Below are 18,839 nucleotides of genomic sequence, written 5' to 3'. Positions count from 1 at the left end.
AAGCTCCTAATATAAAACTAACAAATCCGTTGTTACTTATTAATCACAATTAGCTCCGTTAATTACATAAAAAAACTAGTTAAATAAGGGCTTTTCTAGGTACCTTTTTTTGATGTCACTTGTTTGATCCAAAGATTATCATTTTGAAGCGGGTTTTGGGAGAAAATTTTGGGTAATTCTTAATTTTTTGAAATTTTGCAAGGTGGGTGGTCTTTTAGTCCAATATTGAAGATATTCAGTTTTAAATTTGGGTTTGTGGGATTTGGTATTGGAATTGTAATTGGTCTCATGCCGAACACCCAGCATCCCCTAAATCTTAACCCATATTCAACCCAAACCTCCAATGCCCCACATGTGTCCTCCTCCACAACGACGATGGCCTTCGGTATGTATTTTTTATCAGAAAGTGGTGTCAGCTACGGTGGACAGGTGGTGGCAACGAAGGTGCTAAATTGATTTATTTTGAGAGAATTAGAAGAAACAAAAGAAAAGGTTAAATAAGGGTTAGGGATTTGGGGTTTTGGATGTTTAACGGGCTGGCAGCGGTTCAAAGGGGGTCGTCGGCGGGAGGATTACTATGGGGCGGCAGCGCTAGTGGTGCCGGTAGGGGAGGTAGTGGTCATGGTGATGGTTATGGGTTTAATGGGTCATCGTGATGGTTATGTGGGTTTAATGGGTGTTGATGTGTAATTAGTAAGGGCAAAATGGGGAATTTATGTTGTTTTTTTTGAAATTTGGTATTAAATTTGGAAAAAAATAGGATTTTAGGTATAAGTTTAAAAAAAAAGTTATCTTAGGTATAAATTTTGAAAAATGGTGTTATATTAGGTATAAGTTATTAATTTACCCTTAATATTTCAATTTTTTTAGATACTAAAACCTTATATATAACGTTTACAATAGAAAATTACTATAAACGGGAATAATTTGTGGGCACATGCTAAGATAATAGTGTTTTGATATTTAAAACACGAAATTTGAACATATTTTGGCAACACAATTATGTATTTTAGTTAATTTGTAGGATCTTACGATTCTACGATCCGATCCTACCGATTCGATCCTAATATGCTCATCGATTCAAAGTAGGATCCCGATCTTAACAACACTGGGTTAAATAAATTATAAATGCTAAAAATGCACTACTACAAATCCAGGCAACTACAACGCCCCTTTAACAACGATTATTCACGAAAATCACAATAGACGTTGTAGAATGTATGACGCGAATTTTACTAAAATTAATTACAACGGGTATGGTTATAACAACCGTTGTTATAAGTTTTAACAACGGGTAACACATGCACAACCGTTGTTAATAATTTGGCGCAAAATTGACGCAAAGTTAGTGAAAAGTAATCACAACGGTTACTTTTGAAACCCGTTGTTAAAACTTATTTGACAACGGTTGTTATTTTACAACCGTTGCTAAAACTTATTTGACAACGGTTGTTGTTTTACAACGGTTGTTAAAACTTATTTGACAACGGTTGTTGTTTAATAACCGTTGTCAATACCTTCCATACTATAAACCACACAAACACAAATCAGTTACAGCCACAAAACACAAACCTTAATACACAAACACAAACACAACAGACAAACACAAACACAAACACAAACACAAACACAAACACAAACACAAACACAAAACACACACTTTCTCATCGTCTCTTTCTCTCTTTCTCATCGTCGCTTTATCTTCTCGACGTCACTGTTGATTTCATCGTCTCGTACTTTCTCTAATTATCAGGTAAATCTCGCCGTCACTGTTGGTTTCATCGTCTTTCATCGTCATTATTTTCTTTTTCTAATTATTTCATTTACATGTATGTGTTTTTATCGACCATTATGTTATTTCTTTAAGTATTATTTGCTTAATTAGCTAGTAAAACAAATTAAATAAACTAAAACAAAGAAGAAGCAAGATAATAGAGAGGAATGCATGATAAACATAATTAATATATATATATATATATATATATATATATATAGGCAAGATCCGGTGAGTCCACCTATATATTTGAGTCCATGAGTCCATAAAACAATATCACGCACTATACAAAACAATATCACGATTTTTTTTTTTTTCAGATTTTTTTTTTTCGAAATTTTTTTTTTCAAATTTTTTTTTTTTCGAAATTTTTTTTTCAATTTTTTTTTTTTTTTAAAGCTGTGATATTGTTTTCTATAACGTGTGATATTGTATTACAAAATAATATCACGATTTTTTTTTTTCAAATTTTTTTTATCGAAAAAGTTTTTTTTTTAAAAAAAAAAAAAATTAATGTATGCTGTGATATTGTTTAGTATAACGTGTGATATTGTATTACAAAACAATATCACGATTTTTTTTTTCGAATTTTTTTTTCAAAAACTTTTTTTTTTCAGTTGTGATATTGTTTAGTATAACGTGTGAAATCGTAAAATTTGTGATATTGTGTAGTATAACGTGTGATATTGTATCATGGACTCACGGACTCAAAAAGATAGGGTGGACTCATGTGATCCTAATTTATATATATATATATATATATATATATATATATATATATATATATATATATATATATATATATATATATATATATATATATATATATATATATATATATATATACTTGTAAGTTTGGTTTCTTATGGTGAGTTGTGAGTTTGGGCTTTGAAATCTCAGCCATTAGATTATATTGGAGATGAATGGCCAAGATCTAATCTTACCTGTCATATATAACCACTGTCATTTACTTATTTTCTCTTTTTTCTAATGTTACTTTTTTTTTTTTTTTTTTTTACTTTAATTTTTTTTCTCTCTTTTTTTTACCTCGTGTTATTATGCTGTTATTGTGCTTTTTTTTACCACTTTGATTTCTATTGTTTTTCTTTAATTTTCTCATTATGTTAACTTTTTTTCTTTTTCTTTTTGTACCGGATTTTCTTTTACTTGAAATTTTTTTACTCTTATTTTTTTACCTCATGTTATTATGCTGTTATTGTGCTTTTTTTTTTACTTTGATTTTTTTTACGACTTGACTTTGATTTTTTTCTCTTTTTTTTACCACATGTTATTGTGCTGTTATTGTTATTCCGCTGTTATTGTGATGTTATTCTGCTGTTACTTTGATTTTTTTTACGACTTTGATTTTTTTTTCTTTTTTTTAACCACGTGTTATTGTGCTGTTATTCTACTGTTATTGTGATGTTATTCCGGTGTCACTTTGATTTTTTTACTACTTTGATTTTTTTACTACTTTGATTTTTTAACTCTTTTTTTACCGCATGATATTGTGCTGTTATTCTGGTGTTATTGTGATGTTATTCCGGTGCCACTTTGATTTTTGTTACGACTTTAATTTTTTTTTTTACCACGTGTTATTGTGCTGTTATTCTACTGATATTGTGATCTCGCGAGTACTCAATTGCTCCCATTGTCGCTCTTAAACCAAAAACTTTGGTTAAAAATTATTCCCACAATATTTCAGAATTTAGCTATCATTTGTCACACCACATTTGTCATCGTTGCTGCGTGTCTGAGTTTATAACTTGCTAGAAGGGCTTAATCTGTCATGGTGCTCAGTTATTCATCACCATCTTGCTAGTTAGGCCATCATTCCACGTCTCAGTAATGGGCGAACGTGCCATTTCTCAAGGATCACTTCGGAATGACATCTCTGCTTTGCAATGCCAGGAACACCTATGCTCTAAGTCTCTTAACATTGCGAAACAAATTTAAATATCCAGTATGACAGTACTACTATACAATCCCCTCCCTCACCAGAAAATAAATCAAAAAATCAGTTCAGGACTTCACAAACTACGCTTACATACCAAAACTAATCCGAGGCCCACCACGTGGATCAGGTGACTCAGAATTAGGTTCCTCCACCATAAACAGATTGTACTTGTCGCCAACAAGCTCTGCAAGCTGCTTTTGAAGTTTCTCAAAGACGTCCTCTCTAACGCTCCTCAAGTTTCCCAGGAATAGAATTCCTTCACCAAAATCCCCAAATGGCTCTTCCTTTATAACCCAAAATGTTGAATATCCAAATAGTTTGTCTTTAATCAACTTCACATCAGCAGGATCCACCTTCTCAGGTCCTAGAAGTTCCATAAGTTTAAAAGAATCGACTTGAAAATTGTTGTATGACATTCCCACGGGTGAATCTGGTGGTGTCTGCAAAGTAGAAGGTTGCCTTTAAAGTCACTTAACAATTTTTACCAAATTGATGCGGAATTATTGAATTCGATAGTAGAATTCGTCAATTCGTGAAATCTAACAGATATCATTCCCATCGACAAATTACTAAATATCCGTCGTTGTTGGTGATCGTTGCTGCGACGACGACAGGTGGTAGTGGGGACACCAGGTGATGGGAGGATTAAGGATTTGATGAAGGAGGGAAGAAATAAAAGGATAAGGGTATGTGATGGTTGTGGATTTTATGCAATCATACAGTGAGTTGGAGAAAGTGGCCCCGCGTGTTTGTTTTTGTTTATATTGAGTTTTGATCCCAGCGGTTGATTTATCATGATCTAGTGGCTGAGATTTTCCAAACTCACAACTCACCGTAAGAACCAAACTCACGAGATCCCGCTTATATATATATATATATATATATATATATATATATATATATATATATATATATATATATATATATATATATATATATATATAAATACATAAATTAAAAAAAATTACATTAATAAAAATGCAATTCTTATATTTTCATAGAGAGTCTTATTCTCTTCTATGATATCCGTCCTCTCCTCCTTGGCTATTTGGAGGTTCCGTTCAGTAGTTGCTATATCGTCACATAGCTGCAACTGTTGCTGCTCTGTCAAGCCATCTTTTTTGGCGTCCTTCAGTATGGATCGAGCATCCACATGGTAGCTCCTGAAACTTTCCTCAATGTGGAGCAATCGGCGGATGAAACTGTTGTTGTTCTCGATCATAGTAAGAGTCTTAAGGATGATATCATTCATTTTGTTGATGGAGTTTGGAGTTTGTTTGAAAGATTAAGTAGGGTTTATTTGGAGTTTGTTTTAGCAGTTAGGGTTTGGAGATGTATAGTGAGATAATGGAATGTTAGTTGAGATAATGCATGTATTTATAGTAAGCAATGTGTGGTTTGAGTTGTTTTTTAGTTAATATATATGTTAGGAAGTTGTGCCATAATCATCATCATATCTCTCTCTGCTGCTTCAAATCTTATTACTAACCCTTCTCATTCCATATTATCTATTCATATGCACAGGGATGGCAGTAATAATGCATGCATCAGAATTATAACGGGCCGTAATTATGCATGCATCTAGTAATATTTAATTTAATTTTTTTTATTTTTTAAAAACAAACAACAACGGTTATTTATAAACAACCCGTTGTCTTTAGTTATAACAACGGTTTTGTATATTACAACCCGTTGTTATAACTTCCCCCCCAAAATTGAGTCACACTTTCCACAACGAGTTTTTATACTTAAAACCGTTGTTAATAGTTTTAACAATGGGTTCCTTAAGAAAACCAACCGTTGTTAAAACCTTTTACAATGGACGCTTTAACAACGTCCGCTTTTTTATATAACAACGGTTTTTAACCGTTGTTATAGCCTGTATCTGTAGTAGTGATGGGAAATTCGCGGGTGTTAAAATCACCCACCTTTTAAAAAGTTTCGTCCTCGAAACTTGAAAGTAGAAGATGAAAGGTTATAAAAATAAAGCCAGACTTTTTGAAATCGGCAACTAAAACATTAAAAGGTTACTATTTGAGAGAATTAAGATTCTTTCAAAAGTTTCAAGTAGAATTTTCCGACAGAACCAGATTCTCATCAAAGGAACGGAAGTGCTCTCGTTGCGCATTCAAGAACATCAACATTCCAAATCAAAGACAAGGTCAAAAACCAAATTATTTGCAGAAATCCAAAATTAAAAATACTTCCAAAAACATCAATGAAGGGTTTTCAAAAGTATAAGTCTCATTCATGGAACGAAATTGCTCTTGTCGTGCACACAAGAACGTTAACTTTCCAAGTCAAAGACTAATTCAAAACAAAAATCATTCACCGACAAATGTAGGACATGTTATTATACGCCTTTAATAACGAGTCCTAACATCCCATCAACGTTAAAAACAAATAAAAAAGGTAATTCACTCAAATTTTCATTTGCAAAAACCAAATGAAAATTAAAAGATTCATGGTTGAACTAAAAAAGGAGTCAAATTTTTGAAAATATAACATTAAACTTTGACAAAGAAATCATAAATAGATCCAAGTTAGTTTGAAATTGGATAAAATTAAAAGAAATCTCGGGTTTAGCAATTTAAGATCATGATAAAGAAGTCTATACTCAAGGAACAAATAGGGAACTAAATCAAATTTTCATTTTCAAACCTTTAAAATAGGTAAAGTTTTGTAAGAGTGATATAAATTCTTAACAATGAACCAAAAATGGTAGCTTGAAAGTTTAGAAGTTGTACGATAAGAAAAGTAACTTAGACATCATAAATACAAGGTACGCTAAGAGAGTCCAAACTTAACCAACAAAAGAGCTATGATGAACTTCCTAGGGTCAAGGGTTGAAGTCAAGTCAACAAGGATGTAAACGATAGAGTTTTTATAAGTTACCAGCATCAACTTAAAAGAGGAGAACGACGAAGCGAGGTAAGAACGGTAACGCTTATGATCAAAGAAGAAGGGAAATTAGACAACAAGGAAACGCCAGATACTCGAATCTCAAATAACATCACCCTAAACGGTTCCGAAAACTCCCTAATAAAATAAATCTCACAACCACATTACCTCCAAGGATTCCTCAAGATGACTTATGCCATTTTACATCTAAGCTACTCCATGAAACAAAGTACTTCACTACGCTTGTGATTCAACAATTCCCAATTACTAAACATCCACAATGATCTCCACAAAACAAGCTTAAAACCACTAACAAAGCTATACTCATACCCAATAAACGTCAAAAGGAAACACCAGTCTATGTATGGCTATCAACATCCTAAAGGTATCTCTTTCCAAACTCAAATCATAAACCTTACTCCATGTTTACTCCTAAAGTAACAACGCTCAACTTATTAAGCTTTCAAATCCCAAATATAAACAACAAAGCCAAGTTCTATAACCTTAGTATCATAGGCAACTCACACTTAACACACAGAATCCACCAATCGATTATACTCACTTTATCAAGGAACTAGGTATAAGAATCACCAAGTATGTCTCATCACACTACCTAAGTCTTTCTAACATCACAACCTCTCAAAACCAGGGTTGTGGGTCAACCACAAACAAACTCCTCAAAGTCAAATTTTTCAACCAACGTTAATGAAGAGTCTATCACAGTCGAAATACTCGAGAGAGAGGGGGGGGGGTGAATTGAGTATTTAAAAACTTATGCCCATTTTTTATTTTATATCAAAACAATTAATTACTTAAAGTTTATTGATTAAACTTTAACTAATTAACTAAGTGATTATGAATGTAATGAAATGAATGAAAACGAAAGTTGCAAAGACACACGGTTTTGAAGTGGTTCAGCTTCACACGTCGAAGCCTACGTCCACTATTCTCGATTAATAATTTTAGTACCTTTCTCCGGATTACAAAATTATCAACCCACTCGTATAACTAACTCTAGTTATAACTCAATTTGAATATCACTAGATATTCGATTTGACTATCTTAAGTTACTAAGAAAGCACTTGAATGTTCTTCTAAGCGTTCACACAATTGAACGAGTAAGAAACAATATGAAGTACTATTACCTTATAACGTAACCTTAAGAGTAATAAGCAATTTTAAAGAGCACGACTTTTCGTAAAGATTTTTAAATGTAAGACAATAAAAAATAACCGATTAAAATTAAACTCAGAATTGTTTGCAAGGAATTATGTATTTCAAAAAGCTTATATTCAATGAAAAACTATCTTGTGTATTTATAGTAGAGAGGAAGATTAAGGTTTTGGATCGAAACCCTAATAGAAGCCGTGAGATAGGTAGTCTATTTTGCAAGAAACAAATCCCATCTTTTTCCTTAAATTAATCCAAGAGATTACTTAAATTAGGCAAATAAGATAAAAGTAAATCCTATCTTACCTTAATTTAATCTCCATGATTTTCGAATAAGTAAACAGATTAAATCAAATATATATTTAAGATATGAGAATATCTTGTCAAAATATATTAGATTTAATTGGATAGGTTACTTGTACTAGAGGACTCACGAAACCAAGACGACTCAAGGCCGTGCAACCGAATCCTTGGCCGTGTCCATCTAGGTCGAAAATCCACTACTTGGATTAGGGTTAGGTCAAATAATCTAGCAAACCCTAGGTAGCATGACGACCCATAAGCCGTTTTACTAACCAATAGAGAAATGCAAATTATTCATTATAACAACCCATATTTCATCTCTATCATACACACACATGATTTTAAAACATATTTGAAGAATTTTATCTTTTGAAAATGATTTTAAAATTATTAAAATCATGCCATAAAATTGCTACTTAAAGTTATAGTAGAAACAACTATAACATTAAGCTTGGTAAGTAAAGTTATAGGTGAAATAGCTATAACTTTACCTTTCCAATATTAATTCTTAAAGTACCGTTATTAGATGAAGACCTATACTAGCTAATTTTCCTGGAGATCTTCAGTAATAGGATCTTCTCTTCATCTTGATCATAAGCTCTTTATCTTGAGTTTGTTATAGACTTGATCTAGCCTTTTGCTTGAGTGATCATCATACTTGAAACTTGTTACAGTCAATATGACGCTTTAGAATTCTTTTAATGTTGTTGCTCAAGCTGCTATAACATTACTTGAACGATACTTCACAAATCTTCAATGTTATAACCAAGTATGCTATAACATTACTTGCTAAACTTGTAAACCTAGTGACTCGTGGTGACTCATAACAAGCTAATCCCTCGCGCATCCAAGTCATACCTGCTCACCATCCCCGAATGGATCACCATAATTTTTAAAACAATTAAACGGGGTCAGTTACTGAATACACAATATAAGATAAAGCAATATCAGCAATACAACAATCATCCAACTCCGTCACATCTCCAACCACCTGACTAGCCTGAAGGTCTAATCCTGCCAGATTACGGCCGCAACCAGTAATCCTCACCGCCAGTGGGGGACTGCAGCCATTCCCATCTAAGTCCCGCTCATCAATACCGAGCGCAAACTCAAGTTCCTTAATGTGCCCATCCCCTTTGTGGCGGGTTCTATAGATACCCAGTATCAGTACCTTTCAAAAACCACCCGATAATGATCAGACTATAACGTGTTTTTGATATGCGTGCGTGGATTGACTATACATGAGACGGTTTAATGCACTAATCGAATATGAAAAATGATTTCAAAAGTTTTCTAACTTCATTTGCATTAAAATAACACTATTTAGAGTTAAAACCGTCTTCGGACCCAAAATCGACTCAGAAACCCGCAACTCGAGTCAACCTGAGTCAACCCAAATACCGAATGTCAAAAGTAATGCCATGAATGCCTTTATCATGTCATTTCCATTAAAATAACCCTAATTAGAGTCAAAATCGTCTTCGGGCCCAAAACCAACTCAGAAACCCGCAACTCGAGTCAACCCAAATCTCGAATGTCAAAAATAATGCCATGAATGTCTTTATCATGTCGTTTTCATTAAAATGACCCTAATTAGAGTCAAAACTGACACCGGGCCAAAAACCGATTCCAAATTCAAATCCCGACTCACATGGGTCAAAACCGAGTCAAGCACACAAAACACCTACCTCAAGTAACACCCAAAATCATATTATTAGGTGCACATATTGTTACAAGACATCTCATTTCAATACCATAAACCAAATAATGGATAGAGTAAAGGCCACGTCCAAATTGAAAGGGACAATACACCCACTTGTATCTCAAGGTAGCTCGCGCCTCTTTAGGGTGTCTGCTTAGCCTCTAAGCAAACACAACCGACCTACCTCCCCACATTTCTCTATAAATACCACCCTTCACACAACACAATCCTCATGCGAGAGTCCGCCCTCTCCTTCTCCCTTAAACTTCTAGACCCGACTTCCTAAGTCACAAAATCGACACGTGTTTACGACCTACCGATCGTAAACACAAGCCTTACACATTTTGTTTGGTACCGTCGCCGTGCATTCGACCGACCCATTCGACCAACTCAATTCATCAATCAACATGTTTTAATTAACATATTTTCAAAACAAAAATCCTTTTTTAAGGCACTCTTTTAAACTTCTTTGATCGTGAGTAGTCGCTACGAGAAAACTGTCTCTAAAGTCGTCTACGTCGCAAACATCAATACACGTAAGTTTGAGGGTGTAAACTACTCATTTATTTCATGTCTTTACTGTTTTTATGAGTTTATATGCATGAACAATGCATAACACGATTCAAATGTAGGTTAGACGAGCCAAAACCGAGTTTTGGCCTGAGACAGAAGCCCTTTGCTATGCAAAGAGACTCGCGCCTCTTGTGGCATCTCGGGTCAGACTCAAACGTGTTTGAATTTGTCTTTCCTTCAACACTTTCTTTTATTTTTTACTTCTTTATTTTTACGGTTTTTACCATTTTAATTCATTTTTATGACAAACATTTTGGTCATTACAAAAATCATCCTTGGTTCCTTATACCATGGCGGTTTATTCCGTGACTCGATGATATTATTGGTTAATTACATTTTAAAGGGTATTTTAACACTCTTTTCTTATTTCACCATTTTCCCATTTATTTACATTTGCAAGCATATTAATCATAATCTATAGTCATCCTTGGTTCCTTATACCATGACGGTTTAATCCGAGTACGATAACAAATTTGACTAATTACAAATAATTGAACTTAACATAATTAGTTCAAATCAAACATTTTCCTTTTACACATTTTAATATGCTTTCCGAACTTGCAAATCCGACAACGAATATTACTACCATAATAGTAATTATTAAGAGTCATGCAAACAACATTTGTAATCATTCATTACAAAATACGGTTTTTTATAACTTTTTTAACAACCAGAAAATGCCCCTTGGGTCGACTCCTGGCTCGCGCCCCAAGAGGTCGTCTTTTTTCATATTTCAAAACCTGGACAGGCCCCATTCTCTCGCCAATAGGCTCGCATCCCAGTGGGGCTGCCTGACACTGTTCTGTCCCATTTTAGTACTTGTCTAGGACGATCCCGATTATGGTTAATCCAAATACATGACGGATCAGATTGACAAGCTTACATTTTTACACTTTGTCATTTGACACCCCTTTTCAATAAATGGATCATGTTAACCATTATAACCCGAACTTGGTAAATGGATGTTTAATTTCCGTTTTCACATGCAAATATATCTAAATCAAACTTGACATCTTATGCTTGATATTTGGATTAACAAACCGACTTAGAAAGCTCACATGTTAGGTTAACACTTTTGGATGTGCATTCATGCATTTGCACCGTTTTATCAATTTTTGCACTTAAACAACCACGATCGATCAGTAGAGGCCGCTAACGCGGGCGGGATTGAGTGTCCGATTAAAGGGCTTCCCAATACGTACCCTCACCCCTTACTCAGAACCTTTGGATAGTGGATGGCCTTATCCAAAGTGTACGAGAGTCATTTTAGGCATAGAATGCTAAAAGGGGGACGAGTCCTTATCTTTACTACCTATGTCAAACACCGCTTTTTGCCTTGGTTCACCTAGGTATAAACTGGATTCGAACGGGTTCCAAGCATCCCACAAATGCTTGGTGGTGACTCCGAACATCTCTATATCGTTTCGAGACCTTTACCGAGACGAAACCGACCGATCTAAAATGATCCGGTCGAAAGCATTTTTACGCCACCGAGCGTGGCTTTCAAAAGACCGCTGCATGTCCACAATTTGGCTTGACGTGCAGGTGGCCCGTGACCGCAGATCGGTAGGTGGCCCAAATCCACAGACCGGCCTGTAGCCCATGTCCACAGAATGGCGACTCCGCTGGGGAAAACTAGGACACTTGTGTCTTTGTGATCCTTAGAGGTGAAACTCGAACGAGATCGTGGTTTAAAGTGCATTAATTGATATTACGGTCATAAGTCGGGTTCCTTGTCCGGGCCCACAACCTAACCTTTATCGACCTATTGGCTCGTCTCGTCGGCGTGAGTTTTCTCATCCCCGCATTTTGAATCCCGATTGAGTCAAGCATACCGTTGACGTTACACATTTATGTTTCGTCAAAGAGCTTTCATCAACTTCGAGCACGAGGCTAGGGCACCCTCCTTACACATTTTGTTTGGATTGGTATCCCTCTCGCAAATCGGATTTGATCGCTTAGTGTGTAACCACCCTTATTAAGCCAAAACCCGTGTCAGCATTATGCATAATATAATGAACTGCGAGTGCTTATGTGTTATGTGATGATAAGTCATTCCATGTCATTTTCAAAAACACCCTTTCGTGCCGTTATAATGGCCATTTCAAACCTCGGTCTTTCGCCGACCCTTGTATACCCTTTTTATACCGTCGTAATGACGATTTTCAAACCCGATTTTTACAACCGTTTCAAAGCACTTTTTTCATGCCGTTATAATGGCCTTTTCAAACCTAGGTCTTTCGCCGACCGTTACACGCCTTTTTAGACCGTCGTAATGACGATTTTCAAACACCGTTTTTTACAACCGCTTCAAAACACCTTTTTATGTCGTTATAATGGCCATTTGAAAACCCGGTTTTTATAACCATTTCGAATGCCCTTTTTACGTCGTCGTAATGGCCATTTCAAACCTCAGTCTGTCGCTGATCGTTGCATTCTAAAACAGCCTTTTTACGCCGTCGTAATGACGAATTGTACCCGCGAATTTTCAAAATTCGAAATCAGTTTTCAAACAAAAACGTTTTTCAAACCGTCGTAACGACGATTTCAACCCATGAAACTTTCCAAATTTCAAAATCTCGTTTTCGAAATCAAATTTGGCTTTTCTAAGCCGTCGTAATGGCTATTTCAATTATCACAATTTTTTATTTGCATACCGTCTTTCAAAGGTTAAAACGGTTTTCTACCCGTCGTAATGACGAATTCAATCCTCATAATTAATCCAATTCCAAATCATTTGAAAACAAATTTAACCGTTTTTAAATTCCAATTCAAAATCAAATCTTTGAAAACAAATTTAACCGTTTTCAAATTTCAAATCCGATTTCAAATCTTTGAAAACGAATTTAACCGTTTTCATATTTCAAATCCAATTTCAAACCATTTGAAAACAAATTTAACCGTTTTCAATTTCAAATTCAAAATCAAATCTTTGAAAACAAATTTAACCGTTTTCAGATTTCAATTCCAATTTCAAATCATTTGAAAACAAAATTAACCGTTTTTAAATTTCAATTCAAAATCAAATCTTTGAAAACCAATTTAACCGTTTTCAAATTTCAATTTAAAAATCAAATATTTGAAACAAATTTAACCGTTTTCAGATATCAAATCGAAGCTCAATCTTTGAAAATAAATTTAACCGTTTTCATGGCCATTGCGATGACAATTCCAAATTCTTCAATTCTCGATTTTCCAATCCGTGATTCGGGATTTCAAAAACCGTCTTCGAAAACAACACATTGTTTTCAGAGCCGCCGCAATCTCAACTTAAACCATCTTTGGAAAACAAACCTAAGACAACCTTTTCAACTGGCCGACCTTCTGAAGATCCCTACTCTTCGGAAACCGTCCGTAAAACGACAAATGAATCTTTTGAAAATTTCTATTTTCGAAAATTTCAGTCCACCTTTCCGATTCAGCCTCAAGTCGATTAGAGTCCAGTCGATTTCAAGTCAAGTCATCTAGATAGCGTCAAATCTCCGCCGAAGTTAGTACCTACCTTCTGGTCTTGGTCGTGTCACCTAATTGTCGAGACATCTTCAATGGCGTTAGCAGAGTCAAAACCTCTCGGGTATTAAACCCGTCGTTCCCCTGCATTACGGGTCAAAGGTCAAGTTTGTGTACATGTCTTATCCAACGGCGTCAAGCCATCAACACACATCCAAACTAAGTCAGAAGTCGTCTGTCTAGGCATCACTATGCCAAAGTTGACACTGTCTAGGCATCACTATGCCAAAGTTGACACTTGAGTCTAAGCTCAAAGTCATGCACCAAGAGTTCAAACACAAGAGGTCGTTCACGATCTTTAATGAACTCATAACCTAGTCACACCGTCGCGTCTTCACGACATAACTTGTAACAACCCAGTTTCTCTAATGACTTAATTAACGAAAGCGGAAAGAAAGATAAGTCATAAAAATCAGTAAAATTTAAAACCGTCAACTCATATTGAGTTGATTCATAAAACTGGATGTTTAGAACATAAAACAAGGTCTGATATCCGAATTACAAATTTAAAGCAAGGTCCGACTTTAATAAAAGTTTGCTACATAAACTCATGAAAGATCAACATAAGATGTTTTATTCTCTCGACAGTCCCCTCCTAAGTCCAAGTCTTCATGATCCATGTTACCTGAAACATCATTAAAATAAAACTGCCCCACTTAGTGGGAGTAACCTAACCGTCCTCTATCAACGGCCTCTTATCATGGAGAATATTAGTAATGCAATTAGGCGGTCAAACATACAACTCCAGTCACATTACAACATCGACATGTACACATGTGATATGTACATGAAGTAACACATTGGTTCATATTGGCATATGACATAATAAATGTGTGAATATAACGACATTGTTCAACAACATGTTATATAAATCAACATATAGTAAATCCAAGTAGATATTATGCGGATAAAAACTTGTAGTCATTTCCTTTTAAAAATATTTGTTTTCTTCATAAAAAGTACGGGACGTGACTACTAATGTCACACGCATACTCACGGCTTGCATCTCACCTTGAGTACGAGTGGGAGCATCAATCCCGTCGATCATATCGATACTAGGAGGTTTACATCTCACCCCTAGTGCTCAATAGGACCGGACGACTTAATTGACTTGGTTTAGCAACCAGAATCGTGGGGAAGAACAGACGGCTAATGGATGGACTCAGAGGTCCCATTTAAGTGACATGTCCCATACACTTCGAGGCACCAAGACAATCATAACTGTCAAGGTCTGCACACGATCGCAACCGTGAAATAATATTTGCCAAGATATCTGAAAGGTAGTAAAGTTGATCAAGCTCCTGTCAATATATGCGCATATACCCACTCCACACTTCTTGGAACACGCAGCTCCTCAGTGGCAGCTGGTCGACTACTATCCTAACGACAATCCCTCCACACGCAGCTTCGGGATGTGCTGTCCGTACTTGTATAGCATAAGCTCTCTAAGCATTCTTCCGACACGTCGATCCCTAAAACTTACCAAGGTAGCGCCCAACATATAGCACGAAAGACTCACATGTGTCTCATAGAGACGATGATACATCGATATGCGGACCATCCCAACATATCGACAACATAGCGGCACTTGGCTCAGAGGTCCCATTCAAGGGGCATACCCAAGATAACCGGAAATAGCATACCGATTCAGAGGTCCCATTTAAGTGGCATGTTCGGCAGCTAAGATAACATGGCGGTAAAATGATACCGGACTTACAGACTCCCGCAGGCCCTAGTCCAAGCTGTGGAAAACGCTTTTACTCCATGAGAAATTCATGGGTATTAATCTTAACCGGGTAGTGTATTTGAGATTTGGAACATCTTATTCAAGTAATATATTAGAAAGTATTCATTATTTCTAATTCGTTATTCAAGGATTGGAATTGCTAGATACATTATTTTCAAGTATAAATTTACTTTGACTTAGTAACTATTGACTAATTAATTAGTCAATGGTTAACCAAGGTCGTCATAGTCAACTCACAGCTTAACTAATATTTTAATTAGTCAAGGCATGACTAGAGACAAGTCCTTAAGTTTTATTTAATATTCAAATAAGGTCCTTATAATTATTATATTGATTTACTTAAAATTTGAAGGTGAAGACAAATATTTTAAAATAAAACCTTCAAAGGCATTTGAGTCCAAAATTTAATAATTTCATCAAAATTTCTAAGAATCACTTTTACACTTGTTAAGATCTTTAAAGGTTGTTTCTAAAACGGTTTTTAGAATAAAATTTACTTAAACTCTTAAAACAATTATTAAAATAACTAAGCAAGGTAGTTTTAGTTCAAAACTGAATAATTTAATATAATTATTTTAATAAGGTATTTGTATATTCTCCTTGCTGTATTACACTTGAATAAAACTTTATTTTTATAAAGTAGCTTCACCAAATAAATTTAAGATATTAAAATCGTATTAGACCATAGAGCGGCCTTTTTGTTTATTTTCGAAAAGGGTCATAAACTAAGTATTTTCTTACAAGATTTCTCCAGGTTATTCCTCATAATATAATTGAACTCCTGTAATTGTTTTATGATTTTTAAAAGGGTATATAAATTACTGAATTTCGTACATTATTCAGGCTTGTAGGAATTTTATAAAATAGAATAAAATCGTATCGATACAAGGTCTGCGCCTAAAAATCCTATAAATCAGAAGGTAAAACATATAAAAATTTCAACTCTATATCATGCATGAAACGAAATGAGTGCAAATAAGAAGTTTCATCATTTTTCATACAAGTTAGCATATGCATACAAATTTTCATTTTGACTTTGTTTTAGTGGATCCAACATGTGAGTGCATAGTAAAAATTTATTCAAAGGTATATTTCTCATGTGAGGTGATGACACAATTATTAAGCTTATAAACATGATTGGCACATTGTCAATTTTCCACATAATACTTTATTTAAGTGATTTATTTAAGGTGGGCAACAACATGCATGTAACAAGCAATATTATGTGGCACTAAAAATACATACATGACACTAGTTAGAAAGACTTATCCTACCAAGATATGTCTATTTGCCTCCTGACTAGATTACTAGTATTCTACAATTACGAGGCAGAGGGTTAGGTTAGGTTACCTTAAAGGTTGTCCGAGTCTTGAATGTAATCGAAGATGCTTAGATCAACAGGCTCCTCCTCTTCCTCCTCTAATTTGATTCCATGATAACAACAAAATAACAAACAAGTTAGTAATAAATTATCTACTTAATTAATCTAGTAATTATAATCAAGGAAGAGTTAGGAAAGAAAAAGGGAATGAAAAGTATACAAGTTTTAACTTAGGCTTTGTGGGATATGGAAGATGTGAGTATGCAACTAAGTGGAGCAAGGTGTGAAATAAGGTGCTTTAAATAGGATGTCAAAGTACTCACTCCATGTGTATAAGTTCACGGATCATTTGCATGCTAGTGGAAACCATCACAAAGGACAATGATCATGGTTTGTGTAAGAGTGAGGTCTAGTCCATGCACAAGGGTGAAAAAAGAAACAAAAGCTCATGAAGGATTAGACTCCTCATAAGAATGGATGTATTTGGGGTGGAAGAAGAGTCACAAGCTGCTTCAATTTCTTAAATATGGGAGGTAAAAACAAAACCTTTGTTTGTTTGCAAGGTTATCATAGAATTGATTATGAACACCATGATTTTATGAAGGCTCTTTGCACAACCGAGCAGGTTTGAGATTTTGACGTTGTTAATGGCTAATGAAAATATTACCATGGTGTCGGGCTCGGAAAAATAATAAATTTAGGCTTTTGCTTCACCTCAATCGGAGTCCGGATGAGTAAATAGGGGCCAAAATACGAAGATGGATTAAAGTTACGCGCGAGTGAAATGTCGTAACTTATATAATGATTGTTTCGAAGGCTAAAAGGTATTGAAAGAAATTTCAAGTTTCTCTTCTAAGATTATAATATCGTAATTAATTATGTAAATATGCGATTAAAAACACGGGGTGTTACAGTACATCCCCCTTAAAAGAATTTCGTCCTCGAAATTCACGATAACTAAAGAGATGCAAACTACCTAATCAAAAAATTCGGGGTATCTTTCGCGCATGGACTCTTCGGTCTTCCAAGTAGCATGGTCGAGGTTTTGACTTAGCCATCGAACTTTGACCAAAGGTACCGACTTCCTCCTGAGTGTCTTGGTCTCTCGGGCCAGAATCTCCACCGGTCTTTCAGAGTAAAGTAGGTTGGCTTCGATAGCGACTACATCAGGTGTAAGGACATGTGATGGATCGCTTCTATATTTCCGTAGCTGGGACACGTGGAACACGTTATGCACCTTTGATAGGTTTGGTGGTAGCGCTAAACGATAGGCCACTTTGCCAACTCTCTCCAAGATTTCGTATGGTCCGATGTACTTTGGGCCGAGCTTCCTTTTTAGGCCAAATCGTCTTACTCCTTTAATTGGTGATACCTTTAGGAAAACATGATCTCCCACAGCAAACTCGATCGGTCTTCGGTGTTCATTGGCGTAGGCTTTCTGTCGATCTTGCGCTGCTTGGAGTCTTCTCGGATAATCTTAATCTGCTCAATCTGGTCTTGAATAGTCTGAGGTCCTAGTGTCGATGGTCAAGCGCCATCGTCAAGATATCGACTTCGACACTTTCTTCCGAAAAGTGCTTCGAAAGGTGCACAACCCAAACTCGCATGGTGACTGTTGTTGTAGGAGAACTCTATCAAGGGTAGTTGTTTTTCCCAACTGTCATTAAATTCTAGGACACATGCCCACAGCATATCTTCTAGCGTTTGGATTGTCCTCTCCGTTTGTCCGTCTGTTTGAGGATGGAATGCGGTGCCCAAGTTGAGTTTACTCCCCATGCATGCCTGTAGTCTTCCCCAGAAGTGTGAAACAAAACGAGGATCTCTGTCAGATACGATGTCCTTTGGCACTCCATGTAGTCGAATGATGTCCTTCAGGTAAGA

General features: G+C 35.4%; 1 long non-coding RNA gene across 1 annotated transcript; it reads right to left on the bottom strand.

Moving 5' to 3' along the window:
• Positions 1–14,291: 14,291 nt before the first annotated feature.
• Positions 14,292–17,247, bottom strand: LOC141658894 (uncharacterized). The gene is made up of 3 exons (XR_012549509.1): positions 17,179–17,247; positions 16,988–17,056; positions 14,292–14,515 (listed from the first exon to the last, which is right to left on the bottom strand). It is a non-coding gene; the product is annotated as an uncharacterized LOC141658894 (long non-coding RNA).
• Positions 17,248–18,839: the final 1,592 nt, after the last annotated feature.

This window comes from Silene latifolia, chromosome 6 (genome assembly GCF_048544455.1).
Source record: "Silene latifolia isolate original U9 population chromosome 6, ASM4854445v1, whole genome shotgun sequence".
NCBI lineage: Eukaryota > Viridiplantae > Streptophyta > Magnoliopsida > Caryophyllales > Caryophyllaceae > Silene > Silene latifolia.
The sequence above is the reverse complement of the archived record's forward strand: the minus strand, read 5'-3'. Positions and strand labels throughout refer to the sequence as shown.